The sequence below is a fragment of the Gossypium hirsutum genome, chromosome D08 (genome assembly GCF_007990345.1).
Source record: "Gossypium hirsutum isolate 1008001.06 chromosome D08, Gossypium_hirsutum_v2.1, whole genome shotgun sequence".
In the NCBI taxonomy this organism is placed as follows: Eukaryota; Viridiplantae; Streptophyta; class Magnoliopsida; order Malvales; family Malvaceae; genus Gossypium; species Gossypium hirsutum.
In genome coordinates this window covers 45,833,210-45,839,052 of record NC_053444.1, presented here as the reverse complement: position 1 = coordinate 45,839,052, position 5,843 = coordinate 45,833,210, and positions in this window count along the sequence as shown.

Below are 5,843 nucleotides of genomic sequence, written 5' to 3'. Positions count from 1 at the left end.
TATAAGAATAAGAAGTATTATTTAGTATAAATGTGTTAGTAAGTGTCAAACGTTACGCGTCTAGAATTTTAGTAGAAACACCCAAGATTCGGATCCGATCCAATGGGTCAAGTCGAGGGCGTTACAAAAAACTCACTTGTTGTCCTTTGTCTACGCCAGCTTTGCTTTTCTCAGTGCCAAAGCCTCCTTCGTCCTGGCAGCTAAGCATAAGAACCAAATATACCAGTTAAATCATAAGCATTTAAGCTTAGAACCTAAAATCCAGTCTCATTTAGAAGCTCTATCAAAGATTTCATAAATCCCTACTTTTTTTTCTCAATTTTATGAATGTAGTAAGATAGAAAGGCTTACCAATTTACCAGATTCAAAGCATTTTAGACTTAAACCTTACAATCATCTCTCCATGTAGGTCCCTCTTTAATAGTTCTTCCTCGGAGTAATCGAAGAAGACGATACAGATGAGAAGGAATTATAAATAGATTTAAGAAGAATTCTCCTCCACTCCATAAGGCTTCTCACATACATATATATACCTCTATTTCACACGGTCACCATAGCCTCAAATAACCAACCATATCTAATCACATTGTCTCTTACTAATGAATCAGTCAGTTCCAACTTAACCAAGACAAAATTGAAATCAAACTATTTACCCTTTAGCCACAAAAGTTTTTAAATTACCTAATACGGTCTACCAAAACATACTATTATTCCAATTAACTCCCTGATCTTTCTTGACTCCAGGCTTTAATGAAAATCGGGTGTGACAAGGATGTTAGCTATACTGCTAATAGGGTAAGAAACCCCTATTCAATCCGAACCTCAAGTGGGGAAGGAATGAAGAAGGAGAAAATCAAGTCTATAATAGACCGAATCTTCCATACCAACCACCCCATATGCAAAGATCGCAAAAAAAGATCTATGGGATACGACCATGCTACATGTGGTCAGAACTTTGATCGGATTGAGGGGATAAGCAAGCTAAGTGTTCAAATATGAATGTCATGAAAGATCAAATGTGACAGATGATGATTTTATTGCATAAACAAATTGCTCAAGGCATCCCCAATAACACAAAAAACAATCCTCGGAGAGATGGGAAGGAACAGGTCAATGCGATTACCCTGCGGTCTAGTAATCAACTTGACAAACCAAAAGCACCCATACATGAAGAGGAGAAATCAACTGAATTTGTTAAGGAGACCCTAGGAGAAACCATACTCGAAAATTCAATCGAAGAGGTAGCCGAATCGGTAGCTGAACCAGTAATATCAAAATCGATCACGATAAAAGTACCATTCTCGTCAAGGTTAGATGACAATAAAATAAGGATGAAGCAGACTTTGTAAGCTTCCTTAACTTGTTTAAAGCCCTCAATATTACTTTTCCCGTTTTGGAACTTATTGATAAAATTTTGAAATATGCCAAATACCTCAAGGAAATTATGGCTAAGCATAAGAAATTGAAAAAGGTGAACAATTTGATATTGATGCTACATGTAGTGCTATTATCACAAAAAATATACCTTATAAATAAAAATATATTGGTAGTTTTACGAATCTTTTTGAAATAGGGGATATGCATTTCAGCAAGGCCCTCTGTGAATTAGGTGCTAGATCTCTAGAATGCCCAAAATGAGTGCTAAAAGATGTATTGGTTAAAGTGAGGAGTTTCATAATATCAATAGATTTTGTAGTCCTCAATTTTAAAGAGGATCGAGAAATTCCCATTCTGTTGGGTAGGTCAATTTTTGCCACATCTAAATTGACCATCGACCTCAAAAAAATGAATTGATAATGAAAATCGATGGCGAAATAGAAGTGTTCAAATGTGGCAATGATTCCCCAAATGAGGAATTAATAGGGGAGGAATGTTTTTTCCTATTTGACTTAACCCCTAATGACCTCGATCGGAGATATGTGTATAGTTATATAAGCGCAGGTGAGTCCAACCCAAAGGCACAAGAAAAATGGTAAGACCCAGGTGGAAATGAACTTTATTGGACAGACAGGGATGATCGAAAAAGACAAAAAAAAATTATGGTTGAATCAAACAAACTACCGAACGATTCCAGTAGTATCACATAATTAAACCGTTAGAAACATAATTTTACTTGTAAATAGTTTAAATTATTTCTTTATTTATACTATAGATTTTTTTTAATTGTTTATGTTGAGATTTAGTAGGAATAAAGTGTTCGAGAAGCAAGAAATAAGAAAGTTGTTCGAAGACAACCATAGATAATCGAAGGCTTGGAGCGACACATAAGGACTATTTTACGACACACCAAATTAAAACAAAAAAGAAGAACATCTCAAGGTTTCATGTCGTGACACGCACCCCCTATGTCACGACGCACATAGTGAATCAACAAACTTTCCTCTTTTCAAGAAAACAAAATCTTCCAAGATTGCCTAAGATTCACACGGTAAATATTCCCTAAAATCCTCTATAAAAACATATGGAATGGAAACAAACACCCTCCCAAGCAAAATCTTCATTGGTTATCTCGCAAAATTCGAGTGTTTTTCCTCTTCAAAACTATGCTAAACCATATTCTCAATTACGAGTTAAGTTTTGATAACTTCATTGAAATAAAAGCAAAAGAAAGGAAGTTTAAGCGTCACCTCTAGGAGATTGAGAGAAAAACACCCCTTCAAGAAAATAATTTAAAGATAATTTGAATCCTTGTTCTCACTAAATGAAGAGACTCAGGATATAATTTGTTACCACCGATGGGAGGAATTTTGTCGATGCCCCACAAAACCTGCAAACATACCGATTGTTCAAGATTGCTACGCTACACTGAAAGAGGTTGATCTAAAACTATCGGAAGATGCGTTATGGTTACAAATAAAAGTTTGAGGAAAAAAAAATTTTCCCCATAACAATTTCTAAATATTATTATGTTCCGTTGTATTTGTACAATTTAGTACAAGGAACTAACCTGACGTTTTTCCAAAATGTAGACATGGACAAGATGATTATCCAGGTATTAACCGATAGAAATAGGGAATGGAAACGTCATTTGGGGATAGATTACCCAACATCATTTCGGCAAGTGTAGTTATCACCAAAAGAAAGGATGTGTTTACAATTTATCAGCAGTCGAATTTGCCTTGCTGTATATATGTCTAACATTAATACTTTTCAAGCCTCCCTTTTATATATTCTTATACAACAAGAAAGAAACTATGTTGGGACATGGATATACTGGAGCATGATCCGTTGTGTCTGAAAAAAGAAGGTTGAACTACTCTTCCCTTATCTAGCAATAGCACTATGCAAGCAAGGAAAGGTATTGATAGAACGTTGGGGACTTGTCTTGCAACCAACAATAAATTCGATACAACAACCTAGTGTGGAGCTCTATGGGAATGATCGGAAGCATAAAGGGGATGAGCCGAGCAAGCAAAACCAAGGATGAACTAACAGATATAGAATGGATAATTCGTTGGATGCAAGAGGTGGGACCAATTTACGAAGATCACACAAGGAAAAACAGCTTACGAGTACCATAATTTCTTGCTACTAAGTACCCTGACAAAGTAAGTACTAGCAAGAACGAGGAAAAAGAACTAGAAGAAGAGGAGGAACCCCCCGAAAAAAAAGAAGATCTAGAAGAAAAGGAAGATACGACCATAAATTCCATCTAAATCGAAACAATTTTAATTTTCAAGATTAGATATTTTTAATTTATTAGGTAGGTTGTAATTTTATTTTTTTATGTAGGATATCCGCAATTGTTGTTCGGCACTACAATATTCGATCTTCATTTGCGAGAAGGAGACTACCCACCAAAACCCGAGGACTTTTCAAGCTTATTGGGTAATCTCTTTCCTTTATTTATTATTTACACATTAGGGACAATGTGCCAACTAAAGTATGGGGTGACATAAGAAAATTTAAAATTTTTATTAGTTTTGTTTCATTTTTTTAGTTATTTAAGTAGTTAAAATTTTCTTTTGTGTGTGTTTTTATGTGCTTGAGCTTATAGAAATACAAGTGATTGGTTAAGAGCATGTACCTAGGTTGATTGTTTAAATTATAAATTTAGCCTGAAAATAAATAATTTTGGTTATTTATAATTAAACTAATTAGTTCAATTCATTGAACTGTGAACAGGAAAAAGAAATTAAATATACCAAGTGATAAAGGTAGATACGAATAGGCAATTATGCTTGTTGAATTTTAGGATGTTTAAATTAAAAGACTCAGCAAATAAATTCATGGTTATTGAAACAGTAAAGTATAATAAGTATAATCTTTACAAGCATGTGCTTAATTTAAAATAAATTGTGGGAACAAAAGCATTATGAGAGTTAAAAGCATTGTCAGTGTGAAAAAAGTATAGAACGGGATAAAAGCCAAGAGAGTGTTGAGTGTTCATAGTGTAATAAAAATATGAGAAATTGAGAAAAATCTCACTCATATTGGCATAAAAACTCGTAGGTGCTTATGCTAATAAATATTGCATTAAAGTTCAAAGCATTAATAAAAATAAGCTGAGTAGAAAAGATTTGAACTGACTATAATCTTAACTCTTAAATACTATATTCATATGTACATTTTGATGGAATTCTATGCTTAATTTTCTTTCACTTATTTGCTTTGTAATATTTTGAAATACTTGGTTTGACTATGAATAATTGTAAGTTGTTTCATTTTCTAGCTAGAATTATATATTTAGTCAATTCTTCCTAATGTTAATGCTTTGATATAGTCTTGTGTACCAAGCTAGCTCAAGTAAATTTTCTTTTTCACGCATTATTATTTTTTTTGTTTTTTGTTTCTATTTTCTTTTTCTTTGCTTAAGGACAAGCAAAAACTTAAGTGTGGGGGTTTTTGACCTACCACCAAACGAGGTGGTAGTTTTGGTACAATTTGGCACTTTAGGATCTTGTTTTCTAGGCATTTTAGGATTAATTATATTATTTTCATCATTAATAGCTTAAATATAAAAATAAGCGTTTTTACGCATAAATTAACATTTATTAACCTATTAGGCCAATGTGGGCCTTAAGCAATTCTAATGTGTTCAATTGAGTGTGCAAGATGATTATTTAGCAGCCCAAGAGCCTCACAGACAACACCCGAGTAGGGCACGAGTTCCCGAGATGCAACATGTGAAGTCGGAAGACCAATGAAAACATGTCAGTGTCATGTCGCGACACAGGCATGGTGTCGCGACACAGGGCTAAACGTGGAGAGGAAGTACCAGAAGGCTAAAATCATCTATACAATCAATATGTTCCAAAATTAGGGCTTCCAATTGACCTAGTTAAGGTTTCTAAATGTCTCTATAAATAGGAAAGCTATTCCTAAGCTAAGGGAGGCGAAGAGGAGCCGTAGTTAGTAGATTTAGGCTTTTATTACGTTTTATTTCGTTTCCAAAATTCTTTGTTCTTTTCGACTAGGTTTGATTGAACCAAGTCTTTTTCTATTGAAGTATTCAGTTTTACTTCATTGTTCTCATTCAAACATCCAAGATCAAGTTAACGATTACAAGATTACGCAACTCCAAGCATATATAATTCAATTGGTTAATTTATTTATGTTCTTTTGCATGTTTAAATAAAATTTAAGAGTTGTGGCATATAAATCTATAAGAGGCTAAATCTTAAGGAAGATTAACAAATGGATGTGGGAGTAGTTAACAGATGGATTAGGTTTCTCAAGAGGAATTAACTGGTAATAAATTATGTATGCTTAAACCATAGGAGTGAAAACCCCAAGAAGTAATCTAAGATAAATAAGGTCGAGAGATAAGTTTACCAAGTAAATCATAGTTTTTTTCGGTAGGGAAAGTGAGGTCCAGAGATAAGCAACTACTTGTCGATTAA